Below are 15,968 nucleotides of genomic sequence, written 5' to 3'. Positions count from 1 at the left end.
ACCATCACAACCTCAAACAAAGTCATTCGCCTCTCTGTGCCTCAGTTTCCTCACGTGTAAAATGGGCACGATGATAGTGCCTTCCTCACCCACTTGGGGAGACATTCGAGAGCACTAGAATGTACAAAATTCTTAGAAGAATGGTTGGAATACAGTAAGTGCCCCAGCTCCCAGGGAAGGACAAGTAGGAAAGGAACAAAGAGAAATTAGACAAGGGTTTCCGAGCTAACCTGGCCCCAGTATCCCCTCTCCTTCTTTCTCTTTCTCTGTTTTGCAGAATTTCTGATACCGATATTTGAAAAGGTTCTGATTCCCCAGAGCGACACCTCCTTTACATCCCATTTTCAGCGAGAGTCTAATTGTACCACACACACACACACACACACACACACACACACAGGATGTCTGATCAGGAGCAAGGCAGCGAGAGGGCTGGGTGGGTCTCCGGGACTTCACTGTCTGCTGCCCTGACATTTGATAGCGTGGGAGCGGAATGGCCGCCTCCCACACCGTAATTGCTGTTGACAAAACACAAGAAGCCCAAAGGCATTTCCCCAGTGCCGCCCCAGCTCCCTCCCTCCCGATGCTGCTGTGCTTACAGAAATGATGGGCAGAAAGTACCTCCGCGGACGCAGTTGGGCAGTAACATCACAAGCTGGGGGTTCTGCTACACAGTCCAAGAGCAAGGAGGCAGGATGAGGTGGCGGCAGAAATGGTTTATGGGAAAGAAGTCTCCCCTTTACACACAAATATCTAAAAACTATTAATTTGGGGGCAGCAGCAAGGAAGAAATACATGAAAGGAAAATTGATTTCTATTTAAATGGTATGTTTTCATCACCTTTCTTCAGACCCTAAGCATTCATCTTTGAGTACCTGTGCTAATTGATTTCAAATGCAATTCAACGCAATGGCTGTAGAATAATAAATCTCAGGCAAAGAGGCTAAGGGGGAACTTGAGCCGAACGGGAGGGGGATGTAACCTGTGGCCTTTCAAAGGTGTGTCTGTGTCATCCTGGTGTGAGCTGGCAACGGGCCCCTGATGGGGGGTGGGACAGAGCTGGCAGTAGGAGCTGCTCCGTTGTTTGTGTGGTGAGTAATCCCTGGAACTTGAAATTGTGCAAAGAAGTTGAATAATCACGAAAAAGTGATGCACCGGCTCCTGAGAATAGGTAATTAATCTAAAATTCCAATGCATAGACAAAGTTTCCTAAGACAGACTAAAGTATAAGTGGACCTAATGGTCTCTTTCTGATACGGATATCACTTCATTCTTTATGATAAGCATTTCAGTAGTTATATAAGTACATTTAAATTTAGAATAGTTGTTTCTGTTTTATACATGAAATGAGCTGTGTCCTCATGGCCCTTCCTATTACTTTCACGTTCATTCATTCATTCATTCATTCGTTCACTGTCTCTACCCTCATGTAGCTTACTGTTTAGTGGAAGAAGACAGACATTCAACAGCTGAGCATTTCTTCCTGTGTTGTGGGGATATGATAAGAGGGATCTAAAGCAGAAAGCCCTGGCGACTGGCTAAGCTTTCATTTCCCCAGTTTACCCATCTCCCACCTGCCAAGCCCCCATGGGGCTATTGATTCCTGACACGCCGGCCAGCCATGATGTAACTCACATGTCATGATATCAGTCAGTGTGATGCTGACAAAGGCAAAGGAACCCCTCTGGCTCACGCTGAGAGTTCCTCCTCTCCCACCCACTGCCCACTGTAGCCAGTTCCTGAATTACCTTTACAGCTGGGAAAAGGTACCAGCAGCCAAAACACCTCACGGAGAGCAGCAGATAAATAGCATTTCTATGGGGCCCGTTGATCTCCCCTCTGAGCAATGTAACAGACAGGGAGGTGGGGAAGCAGCAGAAAAAGTGCTTCCTCACTGCTGGTGACCTCTCTTCTGAGGGGCAGGGGTATATCCCTAAGTCAATCTGTGACTCGCTGAAGCCACACTCCCTGCTAACAGTCCCTGGTGACAAACCCCTAACTCCATAGCGCCAAAACAGGAGGAAGAAAAGAAGGCGGGAAGTAATTTGGAATAGGAAAGAACAGGTATTAACAAGCTGGACTTAAAATACCCATTAGGTGATTAAGGGGGATTAGACTGGTATTATTTCTGCAGCTCTCCTCGGAAAGCTGTGAGGGAGGCAGAGACTCCACAGCCAAAGTTTCCCTTCAGTTCTGGTAGAAACATCCAATGACTCATCTTTCACTTCTCAAGAGCCAACAGGCACTGAAAGAGTATTTCTTGGTCTTTCTTCTGGACTGGGCAGAGTACAGATCTCATCATGAAGAAAATCAACCTTTTCCCTGCTGAGGGCGAGTTCTGGCCCCTCATTCTTCTGCTCCGGGTTCTGTGCTGTGAGGGGTTCTGTACTGTGGGGTCGTAACTCTGTGCCTGTCTTGGGGGTGTTCTCAGTTTAAAATTCTATCACGCAATTGCGCTGGTGGGAAAATCCTCCCTCTTGGCACGGCATCCCATAATACACTAACCCTGAGAGCAAGTTTAGGGAGTTCTTCATGATTACATGAGGACAGGGAGGACCCCGGACCAAATGTCACTGAGCTCCACAAAGGCAGCTCTTGTCACCCCCCATGGCCTCTCAGAGGAACAGCCCACCAGTGTCCCCTGGTTTGAGCGCGGCCCACGAGAGGCCAGGGCCAGACCTCACAGAGAGTGAAGGCCAGGACGCTGATCCTGCTTCCTAAGCTCCCCTGCTCTAGGTCCTGCGCCCTCCTCACTCCTCCTGCCCCTTGCTGAGGCCCGGTTTCCCAGCACCCCTTCCTGGAGCCCAACCTTGGGTCTCTCACTTACCCTTCACCAGGCGTCCATTCAAGGGGGAATCAGCATTTTAACTGCAATCTATATGCCTTGAGCTGAAGGGAGGGACTCTAACCAAGGCAGACAGGGTGGGGCTTTCCCACATAAGGGGACATTTTTGGTGCTGCTGGAGCCACACCACATGGGGTCCTGACGCATGTTACACATTGCTGTGGTTGAAATCTGCTGAATCTCCTACCCCTTTGCCCCAGTGGAGCAAGATGGCATCCAATGGATATAAAACTCCAGAATGGTGCCAGCTCACTGTAGGAGGCTCCCTCCTGAGTGCTCAAAACTTGTGGGTTCAGGAGGCCCTCTGAACTCTCTTCAGTAGGTAAAACTTTAAATATTTGCACACAGCTCTCCTGCCCCTCCCAGACCACCCTTTCCTGAGCTCGGGCTCTCAGGACTTCCAGTGGTTTTCGTGGCCTCCAGAACCTTTTCACTCTGGACCTTCAGGTTTGCTTCAGATTGTCACATATAGGGCCAAGTGTTCCCAACAGGCTAGAAGGAGGCCTTTTGGATGAGAGTCAGGAAACTCAAGGCACTTGTCTCTGCAACTCATTCATCAGGGGAGGAGATGATTCCTAGTTTTCAGGGATGGGTAGTGACCCACGTGGGTTTTTTTTCCCTTTATCTTCAATGTAATCCAATTCAATTACATCAACAGGTATTTACTGGGCATCTCTTAGATGCTAGGCCCTGAGGTGACAGAATAAACAAGCTGAACTGGTCCCTGCCCTCCTAGAACAATTATTCTAGAGGATGAAACGGAGGGGATGGGGAAAGAGAACAGTCTAGTGCAGTGCGATGAGTACACTGGCCAGGGAAGCAGAGAGTGCCGTAGGGACCCTGGCTCTTGATGGAGGTCAGGAATGGCGATCAGTGAGAAAGAAGCGATGTCCAAGCTAAAACTTAGAGGATGCGCTGGAGTTAGCAGGCACAGAGGATGGTGTCGAAGGGGAGAACACGACTGCAGGAAGAAAGAAGAACACGTGCATAGAGTGAGGCAACAGATTGCTTGGCATAGTATGAGGAACTGAGAAACGTTGGACGATGGATGATGGGGAAATGAGGAGAAATGAGGCTGGAGAAATCATGAGTGTGCAAATCACAAAGGGCTTCGCAAGCCTGACTAAGGGTTTGGGCTTCATCGCTCCTAAGGGCACTGAGAGGCCAGTGGGAAGTTTTAAATAAGGGAGTGATGAATTCAGAGGTGCGTTTGAGAAAGATCTTCCCGGCTGCAATAGGACAGGAGGTGAGCAGAGAGTGGAAATGGCAGCAGGGAGATTCGGTCAAAGCAACTGCAGAACCCAGGCTAGAGATGCCCCGGGGAGTACGGGGGGGACAGAGACAAGGAGGGGCACGGGAAAGTGACTGAGAAGGACAATTGATGTTCTGACTGTGAGCTGTGACGCCATTCCCTGGAATAGGGGACCTCAGAAGAAGGAATCTGGAGGGGGGTACTCTCCCCACTGTCAGCCTATGTGCTGGTGGAGCCGTGTGCCCTGTGCCACAGCAGGCTCTAAGGGAATTACAGGACCCTGAACTCCTCGTCATGGGTTGATACATCATACTCTCCATTGGGTCCTCAGCATCTGGCACAGAATTGGTGGTAAAAATTATTTACTACACGCATGCATGAATGAATACATGAATGCATTAATAAATGAATATAACACGGAGTGTCTGACTTCAAAGTTCTTAGAGGCTTCTTGCAAGACAAGATTATCCCACATCAAACAATTAAAGAACAGCACAAGATAGAACATAATTAAGTTCTAAATCATCTGGTTCAGGCTATAAGCGCTGGAGTTTCAGAGAAGGGAAAGATCAATGTGGGCTGCCGGAGTTAAGGACGGCTTAAATATAATTCCCCAACATTACAGTACCCTGGAAACAACAGCGCTGGTCTTAAACTGAAGAGAGATGAAAGCCAACACATAGAGACTTATTTACCCAGCATTGTACAGTAGACCACCATGATATTAGGGGACTGAATTAATAACACTGGCCTTGGGAGGTTAATGCTGTTCAGCTGGATTTGTTCCTGTACAATTAATAATGGGTTCTGATGCAATTAATTTCTCACTGTATGCTTTTTGTGAAGATTCTTTTTCATTACAGTGAAATTCACATAACATAAAATTACCCATTTTAAAGTATACAACTCAGTGGCATTTAGTACATTCACGCAGTTGTATAACTGCCCCCTCTATCTAGATTCAAAACATTGTCATCACCCCAAAAGAAAACCCTGTTTACTACATTCTTCAATGAGCAAAGCAATATGGTGGACTGAAAAGAGCCCTGCAATACAGGACCTTGAGTTCTCATCTGAGGTCTGTAATCAAGTGGCTCAAATTTGACCCGGGCCAAGTCACCAATGACTTCAGGGCCTCAGTTCCATCCTTTGTAAAAAGGGGGGTTTGATTAAGATGATGACCAGGGTCTCTTCTAGCTTTGTAACACTGCAATTACCAGTGCAGTTGTCTTTCACCTTTGAAGATGATTAGCATAAAAATAGATTTATTGGTTGACTACAAAAGAAATCACAGTAAATGTGTGTGTGTGTGTGTGTGTGTGTGTGTGTGTATGTATGTGTGTTTAAGGGGCAGAGGTGGGAGGAAGGGGAAGTAAGCAGCTGAGGCTAAAATAGAACCAGAACGAGATCTAGGTGAAGAGAGTGGCTTTTGGGCCAGATTATCCAGCTCGCTGACCTGGTTTCTGATTGATTGTATATTTTGGTGTTTAAACCCCTTAGTGGACTCTGGTTGAATTCAGCGATGGGAAGAGCTTATTCCAGAGCTGCATTATCCACTACCAACGAGCTGTGTTTGTATCCTGAATAATTTCATATCTAATCCCAATGCTAAAAATTTTTTTCTCTTTCTTCCTGCCTCAAATCTTTAATTACCACTTTTCTTTACCAAGTTTGCCATGCACATCTTATGGAAAGAACCTGTTCCTAGTCCTTCAAATAATTTCAACCGTGTACAGAGGCTTTATAGTCCAAGAAAATGCATAGATTCTCAAAACTAATGGAGCAAGAAAAGCGTGACCATACGCTAGGTGCCCTGGGCTCATGGAGAGTCTTCTAAAATTCAGTTGCTATTTGGATGTAGTTCATTGCCAAAATTTGATCTTTTGTGAAGAATCTGTTCAAGAATCTTGTCTATTATACCACTGGGTTTTCCTGCCACATTTTTTTTTATTGTTTTGTAAGAATATCTCTATATAGTCTAGATCTGAGCCCTTTGTTATTGTAAGTGTTGCAAATATTTCCACAGTGGCTTGTCTTGACACTTTTAAAGCTGTCCTTTGATGAGCAGAAGTTCTAAATTTTCTTGTAGTCCAATTTATTAACCTTTTGTTTTATGGCTAGTACTCTTTGTATCCTGTTAAAGAAAACTTTGCCTACCCTAAAATCATGAAGACATTTTTCTGTGTTATCTTCTGCTTTAAAAACAAACAAGCAAAACAAAACTATCTTTTCTCCTGGTGTGCGGTGCCATCTTTGTAAAAATTGCAGTGTCTGCATATGTGTGAATTTGTTTCTGAACTTCCCGTTCTGTTGCTTTGGCCTATTTGTCTATCCTTTTGCCAGTTCCACACTGTCTTAATGACTATAACTTTATAAGTTTTGATATCTAGTAATAAAAAGTTCTCTACCTCAGTTTTCTTCTTTAAGTGTTCAGCTTCTACAAGGGATGGTATATACGTATATTTGGTTCACCCTTACTTCCAGGTGTTAGCCCTTTGGGTTCCCACTCTAACGTGGGGTGGGGTTTAACAATCGCCCTTCCTTGCTGTACCCCCAGATTTTATCTCCCAGCCTTATAAGCTCCCCTCAGCTTCTTGGTCTCTGTCTTTTGAGATAAGCAGGTACTTCTATGGTCAAACTCGACCCCCCAGTGCCAAGCTCACCTCTCTGGGCTTTCTTCTCTGGTTGGCTCTCAGCATCATACTTTTTCAATGCCTTCAAACTGATACCTTTTAGGTCCTGTCCAGGTCCTCTAGTTCTAAGTGAGAGGTTTAGTCTGAATTATGCAGTCTGCCATTACTGAAGACAAAATTTCTTTTCCTCTTTAATATTTAAGCATATTTGGAAATGTTCATAATAAAATACATTTTTTTTAATGCAAAGAAGAAAGTGATCTCTTGTTCACATGACTTTGGGTCACTACGTAACTTCTGAATCATTAGATGCTAATGACTGTTTGCTAATGAAGTGCTAACAAAATGTTTTGATGCTGGCAGCTGTCCTCTGAGCAGAAATGCCTGACAGAGGCAGAGGTTGGAGCCACACCTAGAGATGGTGCCACCTGGACCACCACTTCTGACATGTGAGCAGCCCAGACAAGTGAGGCAACTGAGTGCCAAGTACTTAGAACTAAGAGGGAAAAGAGCTTAACTGACCGATTTTTTTTCACTTTGCGAAGCATTTCTTTGGGCTATGTCAGAAGCACCTTATCTTGACATGTATGTCACTGAGGCCTTTGCTGTTCTCATAGGTGGGTTTTGAGATACAGAAAAACTACTTCAGGTGTGGTTTTGGAAATAAGATTTTTGATGTATTATTAATGAAAGCTGACATTTAATGAGGTCTTATGCTATGGCTGGGACTATCTAAGAGCTTAAATCTATTCTCTTACTTAACGCTCTATTAATATCCTGCTATTAACGTCACCACTCTTGTTTCATAGGTGAGGGTACTGAGGCACAGTCAGGTTAATTTACCTGCTCGGGATCACACAGCAATTAAATGGCAGTGCTGGCTTTTAAACCCTGGCAGGCTGGCTCCAGCAACCAAACTCTTAACCACTAGGTTCTACTGTTTCTCCTTAAAGAGTTGGATTTAAAAACCTGCTTCTCACTTAGTTTTACATTTAGCTTATAAATCACGTTATTCTATGTGTAAGTCTAACAAATTTTAACAACCACTTTAAGGGAGACTTTGATTCATGGGTGATTCCATTTATAAACCTGGTTAATTAAATTCCTTTAAATATTTTAAACTGCAGTTATAGATTTACTATGTTCCATTTCCTTTTAAAGTACCTGATTTGACTGATTTAACAAACAAAAACCTCCCAGCTACCTATATTCTTATAAATCTAATAAATTAAACTTATGATTATGGTGAACGCTAGGTTCTCCGAGATGTTTTAACTCTGTATGTTAATTTCATAAGGTTTCCATTTAAGATCACAAGCCTAATGACTCACTCAGCTCACATTTTAAAACTCAGCTCACAAGGCAGAACTGTTACTACAGAAGACAAATTCTCTTAAACGTTACAAACTTAAGTGACCAATATGCACAGAATTCCCTAACACAAAAATACCAGTTTGATTTTTTAAACAGTTATATTTTTAATTTTAAAAACTCTTGGATTCATGGAATAAGATTCTGCCATAAGAAAAGATGAAATAGTGCCATTTGCAACAACATGGATGGACCTTGAGATTATTTTGCTAAGTGAAATAAGTCAGACAGAAAAAATCGAGAACCATATGATTTCACTGATATATGAGGTATAAAACTGAAAGCAATAAAGAACAAGACAAACAAAGAAAAAAAACTCATAGACACAGACAATAGTTTAGTGGTTACCAGAGGGTAAAGGGTGAGGGGGGTGTAGATGAAGGTAAAAGGGATCAAATATATGGTGATGGAAGAAGAACTGACTCTGGGTGGTGAACACACAATGTGATATATAGGTGATGTATTACAAAATTGTACACCTGAAACCTATGTAACTTTACTAACTATTGTCACCCCAATAAACTTTAATTTAAAAAATAATAATGCTTATGAATAAACATGGGCACAGAAAAAAAAAACAAAAAAATTCCTGGAATAAAACATGCTTGCACTCGAAGGAAACAATTTTGTCATCCTAAACAAATTTGGGAGTTTCCTTCCCAATGTTTTCTTTCTGTCTACTAGCTGAGGTTTCTTAGGAATGACCAGGGCTGGTAACCATAATTTGACCAGATTCTTATCTGCAGCCCCAGTATCCAGGCGAAAGCCATGTTACTAAAGGTCACTGCTCACGGTTTCCAAATCTCGAAGAATGGAGTGGTTATGAAGTTCTGGGTCTCCCCAGGTCAGGATTTGAGTTCATTTTCAAGTCACACAGTATCTATAACCTCTCCTCAGGTAACTGCATACTTGATTGGGTTCAATAATCTATTTGCCACTCCATTCCATCCTGATTTATTTTTTTATTCTTCCTCTCTGTTAGGGCTATGCTCGTATGGATATTAATATAATAACTGATTGAATTCTGTCTCCCATGGCTGTGTGTGACTCAAATTACAACTTTTACCAGCAATATTCACGCACATATACACAATACTCACTCACACACCCCAAGATATTTTTAGGTCCACCTAGAGTCCTATTCAAGCTATTGGACAATTTTTATTATGTAAAAGGATCATAAATCTAAGCATTTGCTTAGATGAGTTATCAGAGGGATAAATAAGGACATTTACAAGTACATAATTTAAACATGAAAGTGTTTCCTAAAGAAACCTGGTGTGGTTGAAGATTTGAAATGAAATTTCAGACTAGCTTGGGAATTGCAAATCAGTTGATGGCATAATCCCCACCCCCAGCCCCACTCCATCAGGAAACTATCTCCTTTTTACTTTAAGACTTTTAAAGACAATCTGAGGGAATCAGAAGTTCATTTTCTCTCCTCCAGAACTAACACGTAAGCCCCTTGTACTTGCATTATCATAAAGCCTTGGTAATTGCTTGAACATGTTAATTTATCCTGCAACCTGCTGGTTTTATCAGCCTGTATTTAAAGGATTGAAGGGGTGACAGGGAACAGCTGGAAAGAAGGGTTTGGTCTGTGAATGAGGTGAGTCTGAGCTCGAGATGGATGTGTCAGGACTCAAGTTTGCTTGGAGAGGCTGACTGCATTGCTGGGGTTGAATCTACTCTTTCCCTTTCTCTCCTCCCTCCTCCTGGAGCTCACCTCACTGCTGGCTCTCTCATGCACTCTCCCTTCCTCCCTCCCTCTTTTCTCCTCCCTCAATCCAGAGATTGTAACCTTGGTAGATTGACAACCCCCCTCCCCAAATCTTATTACTGTTGCTACAGTCAGACCCAGGAGCCGTGAACGCATGTATTGATAATCGCAGCTGGGACTGCATAAGCAAAATAAAGCCAGCAGAATAAGAGCTAGTGGACAGTCAGAGACCATGGAAAACCCATCGATTGTTGCTGTGGCTTCTTTCCATATAGCAGAATGAGCGCGAAAGAGCTGAACTCTGGGTAATTTCTAGCAAACAATGTGCTGTAGAGCGTTATTTGTAGGTCCTGAAAATCGAAGTGGAACCCCCAGCTCCCCGTAGAACATGCTTCGTTAGTGTGGAACAAAGAGCTGGCTGCTGGCTGGAGGCAGCATTTCCCATTCTGCAGCACAGTGGGGGGAGGGGAGGGGGAGGCAGCAGGCACAATGGAAGCTCAGAGAGGCTATGCTGAGAGTCCTGCAGCAGAGAGGGCTCTCCGACAGAGGAGAGCCACCCTCCTGCTCGTGCAAGGTCCGCCATTTGGGAGGTCAAAAGGCCAGCCTGGCCCTAACTAGCTGTGTGAGCTTCTGCAGCTGTTCAGCCCAGACTCCTCAGTTTCCCTTCTGCGTCCATTGCAGGCTTCCTGTGAGGACCAAGTATGACACAGTGATGTAAAATCATCTATTTTTTATGCATTTATATGATTCTAGAGCTATGCCTACCTAGCATCACGATGGGCCAGCATGATCAGGCCCCAGAGGAAACAGACGGTGTACTCAGTTAGGGTAACAGGAGAATTGGGTGCAGGGACACTTACAAAGTATGGACAGGGTTAAAGGAAGCCAGCAAAGGATGGCAAACACCTGGGGTTAGCACAGCAGAGAGAGGTTCCATCCTTGGGTCTCAAAGGAGACAGGTCCCAGAACTTGAAGAGCTGCAGCTGTAGCTATAGAAGAAGGCTGCCCCACAAAAGCCATTGCCTTTGTTAGGAGAACTCAGCCACTCCAAAGGGTGGCCCATGCAAGGAAGAAGTGTCTGGGGGAAACACCCTGGCTTCACTCTCATCCAAGCCTCTGACCTCCTGCCAGAGATCTGCATTGGCCCAACCCTGCTGGAAGCCAGAGGATGAGGACGCCCATGAATGCAGACTCCCAGGTCCACCTCTCCGGAGCAGAGGCAGGACAGGAAGGGTGGAGAGTGGTTCTGCAAAGGTCCAGTACGGCATTATTTTTTGGTACTTATCGACTCATGTATCTTTTATCCACATTAGACTCCCTGGGAGCAGGGGCTAGCCTGACCCCAGTGGATTCCACAAATAAGAAGTAGATGGAAGGTTCGGGGCTGTTCGGGTTGGTTCAACAGCAACAATGGCAGAGCAAGATCTCCGCCATTCTCTTGGCCTTTCTTTTATGCTTGTCACCTTGTGGTGGCATGATCCAAGCCTCCCCTCATTCTAACCTCAATGCCTAGTATGGTCCCTAGAAAACAGGCTACTCAGTAAATTAGGACTGAATGAAGGAGCAATGGCCTGACCTCCAACAGGAGACAGTCGAGAGGGGAGTGCTTCCCAACATGCATTTTTTTAAAGAAAGCAAACAAGCAATGCTTATCCTATACGCACAAAACAGCGTGGTGAAGCTCCAGGCACAGACATTTTGGTGAGTAAGATATTCGGTGGCAGGAAGCCTTCTCGTACCCTCGGATCACAATCAGATCAGGACCCTCTGCCTCCACGGACCCCTAAACCCACCTTGAAACCTTATTCCAAACACCACCAGCCAGCGCCCTCCCTCAGCCCCCAGGGAAGTTAGCCTCAGCAGGAAGGCAGAACCACCAGTGGTACAGCTTTTCCAGTGCATTTGGGGCTCTGCATGCTAAACTGGGTCAGAAACTCTAGAAAATGGAAAATTACCCAGAAGCGATTCTCCTGACAGACTCCTAGGCGCTGCCTCCCCCTCCTGCGGGGTGGGCACAGGTGGGTAAGGGAGGGAGAGGTTCCTTACAAACACCTCCTCTCCACCAGGCAAACCGGGAGCACATGAATAAACACGTGCCTTGAACTGGTTTTTGCCTGAGGCCCCCTGTTCTAACACCAAGGATTTCCAGGAACATCAAACCCTGCTTGGCTGGCTTCTCTGGAAAGAAGGGAGCCCAGAGAAGTTGGCAGAGGTGTCCTGGTCTTCGGTTACTCAGCAATAGTCAAGGTCAGTCCCAAACAGAGGGTGTCAAGTGGGCCTCATTATATTTATGACAGTACAAGTGCGGGAAGCAATCAGTCCTGTGGTTTCTTAGTGATCAGCCACCCCAGGGAAGAGTGTCCAGAAAATTAAACAACTGACCTAAGAAAGGGAAGCAGAGTAGGACCACTGCGTCTCCCCTCAGAGCCTTGGGGTTACTTCTAAGATCGCTCCCATTTTTGCTTGGTTTGAGCTTAAATGTTTTCTTTAATATATTAGTTTATGAGGGTTTCATTGATTATCATAAGATAAATGATGTCACTTTGAAAAACATTTTTCTCTCTTTCATCATTTTAAATAAAAGGGATGATACATCAAATGGCAAAAACTCTCCTTAGGTTTGGGTTCTTTCTGGGCCCATATGTTTTGCAAAATAGATTTTTCAACTCACTGGAAAGAGACCCAGAATGAGAAAGAAAAATGTAAGGGTTCTCTCTGCTCTTCATGCCAATTTCCTTGAAGGTGAAAATCCATCTTGCCTGGCCTGATGTGGGCTAATTGCCAAATTGGGCTGCTGTCTCCTTGCTTTCCTACTCATTTAGCTTCTTGGATGGTCTCCAGACCTGGCTCCAAAAGGGCCACAAAGGGGTTGAAATGGATTTTTTCCCTGGGCCAATCCAGAAAGGTGGGGAGCCCAGGGCTATGCCAGTCGCATCCATAGCAACCGTTTAGCTCCCAGCAATAAATCGGCTCTCTGCCATCAGGCCCACTGGACAGGGGTGCCCCATTGGAGGTCCACATGGCCAAACGTCTGCTCGGCTTCTGCACACCCTTTACCGGTCTCGCACTGAGGTTCATGGCCAAACCTCAGGCCTATTGGGGTGCGAGACAGGGTTGAAGGCCACCTTTTCCTAAGTGCCTTGAAGTAGCATTTCTTATTTGAGTCATTTCTTTAATGTCTGTCAGTTATTTTGAAAACAAATGTTGGGGAAATGGCTTTTTTCCAATTGTGTAAAATGCCCTGAAAGGCAGAGATTTCAGCTTATATCAGCTTTGTGTATCCAATACTCAGGACCAGGTATGGCTCCATGAGGCAGCTGTGAAGCAGAGGTCAGTGCCCTGACCTTGGGCTCAGGAAACTTGGAGGTGAGCCTATCTCTGCCCCAGACCCGCCACTAACTTAATGTGTAAACTGGGCAAGTTACTCAGCCTCCTTACTCTGCACGCGGTATGAGGACCAAATGATGCCATTGTTTTTCAGCCACAAAAGCTTTTAGAAAACAGCTCCGGAGAAAACAGGACCTGAGGTTGAGTGAGCAGCAGCCTGCCCTACTGGTCTCGGAGGTACAGGACAAAACCTCGGATAGGGGCACCCAGCCTCTTCCAAGCGGGGGTGTCATATCCACAGTGAAGGTGTGAACACTTGGGAAAGTCTTAAATTGAAATTCTGGAAATGTCACCTTCATGGTGTCACTTCCTTGCTCAAAGCCACCCATGGTTTGGAATATAGTCCAAACTCTCAGGTTCAATAGTCAAGGCCCACCTGCCCAGGCTGCTCTCTTATTGCATGAGCCCGCCTTTCCATTCCGACTGGTCTACGCACACCCCCAGAAGACAGCTTCCATTTCCCTACTCCACTCCCAAGAAGGATTCCTCCTCCAGGAGGTCCAGAGTCCATCTCACACCTCTTTGTGGAGGGCATCTGCTCTCACCAGCCCCTCCACCCGGCCCTCTCCTCCTGGGGCACAGTACTTCTCATCACCCCTCACTAGGCTAAAACTATGTCCTGCCCCCATGCTGGGATGTTTTGAGCTGCTATTCAACTCATGGATTAAGATTTACCTTTTTCTGAGGTTTTACCTTGTTTTTGCAAGTGGGTTGGAAACTCCTGGGGGGCGGGAGAGAAAGTAGGTGTTCAATCAATGTGCACTGAGTGATCAGTATGAAATCATTCCACCTCTAGAAATTTGCTCAGAGCCAAAAAGAAAAGAAAAGAAAAAAAAAAACCCCACAAAGAGCAGAAAGCAGTCTTACTCAGTGACCTAGTGGAGAGTGCTCAGGTGCTACGATTACAGGACTGGCCTGAAAAAGAACGCTGTACCTCAATTTACCCCACTTCCCCAATGCCTGAAATGCCTCTAAGTAATGCCTGACAAGGAACGCCATCTGCTTACAGAACCAGAAGGGTACAACTCACCTACTCATCTTAGTTCTCTCTCTCCCCCTTTCACCTACTCCAATCTAGCTGTTCACTCACAACTCGATGTAGCTTACTAATAATTGCTAACATTTATCGAGTGCCTACTGTATGCTCAGAACGGTGCTCACCACTTCCCAAGTGCTATTTCACCTACTCAGGATGCCAACCCTTTGAAATAGGGTCTATTTCCCACTTCAAAGTTACTGAAAATAGCAGTGAGGCCCTTTCTCAGAGTCACATAAGTAGTGGATGCATGAGTTGGCACCCCTCTCACTTCGATCTTATTCCAAAAGCCCCTGTTTTAAAACTATTGTCAATTGCAAAGTAGAGTCTTCATCTCGGTGGGGCATGGGGGAAACAGACTACGTGGACCTGCATTGGCTTCATCTGTGTAGAGTCCGGGAGCCCGGATGCAAGGCGGCATGTCCTAGAGAAGACAGGGAAATCAAAGCCACTCCCACTGATACTCAGGAACAGGGCAATCGATTCATCTAGGAGGTGTCCTTATCCATGCCACACCATCAGGGCTGAGTGACACGCTCACGTGGGATTGTAGAAGACTCACGACTGACCAACAGAACATACACGGAACTCCTCCATCCAAGTGTTTACTGTCTACTCTATTCCAGGCACTGTTCTAGGATCATCAGGTAAACAACACATCCTTGGCTTTGAGCAGCTCACTAGTGAGACAACAGATATGGAGACACGTAATCACAGAGCCAACCTGAGGAGTGAACAACAACTCTGCAGGAGCCTGCAGGAGGGAGAGACTGTCGGCCCAGGGAAGTCAGGGGAGGTTCTTGTGCAGGCCCTGGGGTCCTGTTCTCTCTCCTCACAGATTTTCATGCACGTTCGCATTTGACACCCATGACTCTTCCCACGTCCCCACCTTCTTCCATGACACTGACAGATTTCACCCCGCTCTCTGGAGGAGACGGGAAGTTTGACTGACAGCTGCTCAGCTTAGAAGCTCTGAGAGCTGCCGCAGAGACATGAGAGCAGGTCTGAGTCTTCTGGAGGGAGCATAAGGTGTGGGAGAGAGAAATGAAAGGTAGGAGGAGAGACCGGGGAGGGGAGAAAGCGCATGGAGTGCAGCACTTACCTGGAAGCACCTAAAACCTCTCTCTCTCTAGCTCTCTCAATCTTTGGCGTGGTACTCCCTGCCCACTGCTGGAAACAAACAAAAAGAAAAACGAATGCATTAAAAAACATATACATTATATATATATATGTATATACAAATATATTTACATACCTGTACACACATATACATATGTATATATACATATATACATCGATATACACATATATATGCGCATACACATATCACAGCCTCCTACTTCCCCACTGAGCTCAAAGGTACTGAGCTTAGTCCCTTCTGTCCTTCTCACTGTGCGCACCCCAAAACGGTCAAACCCCCACTTGGAGGTGGTTTGGGATCTTATCTGGCTTTAAGCCAGCTGGCACCCATCAACAGACTCGCCTAGTCCCTTGTCTAGGAAGCCATTATGGGGGAAGTTAATTCAGCACAGTCAAGCTCATGGTGATGGAGGACAGAATGAATCGATCCAAACATTCATATATATTTGATGAACGAGAACCTTGAATAAACGAATAAATGAACCTCCTATGTACCAGGGCCTGTGCCAGGAATGTTTAAGGGTATTATTTATTTGAATCCTCACACTAACTTTAGGAGGTAAGGATTCTCATCTTCATTTCGA

At 45.3% G+C, this 15,968-nt stretch overlaps 1 long non-coding RNA gene across 1 annotated transcript in view; it reads right to left on the bottom strand.

The window, feature by feature from the left end:
* The window catches only part of LOC141573138 (uncharacterized), a 47,171-nt gene extending 31,779 nt beyond the window's left edge, over positions 1 to 15,392 (bottom strand). The window contains exon 1 of the long non-coding RNA XR_012498743.1: positions 15,347 to 15,392. This is a non-coding gene — a long non-coding RNA (uncharacterized LOC141573138). The remainder of the gene's footprint in view (positions 1 to 15,346) is intronic.
* Positions 15,393 to 15,968: the final 576 nt, after the last annotated feature.

This window comes from Rhinolophus sinicus, linkage group LG09 (assembly GCF_036562045.2).
Source record: "Rhinolophus sinicus isolate RSC01 linkage group LG09, ASM3656204v1, whole genome shotgun sequence".
NCBI classification, from domain to species: domain Eukaryota; kingdom Metazoa; phylum Chordata; class Mammalia; order Chiroptera; family Rhinolophidae; genus Rhinolophus; species Rhinolophus sinicus.
The sequence above is the reverse complement of the archived record's forward strand: the minus strand, read 5'-3'. Positions and strand labels throughout refer to the sequence as shown.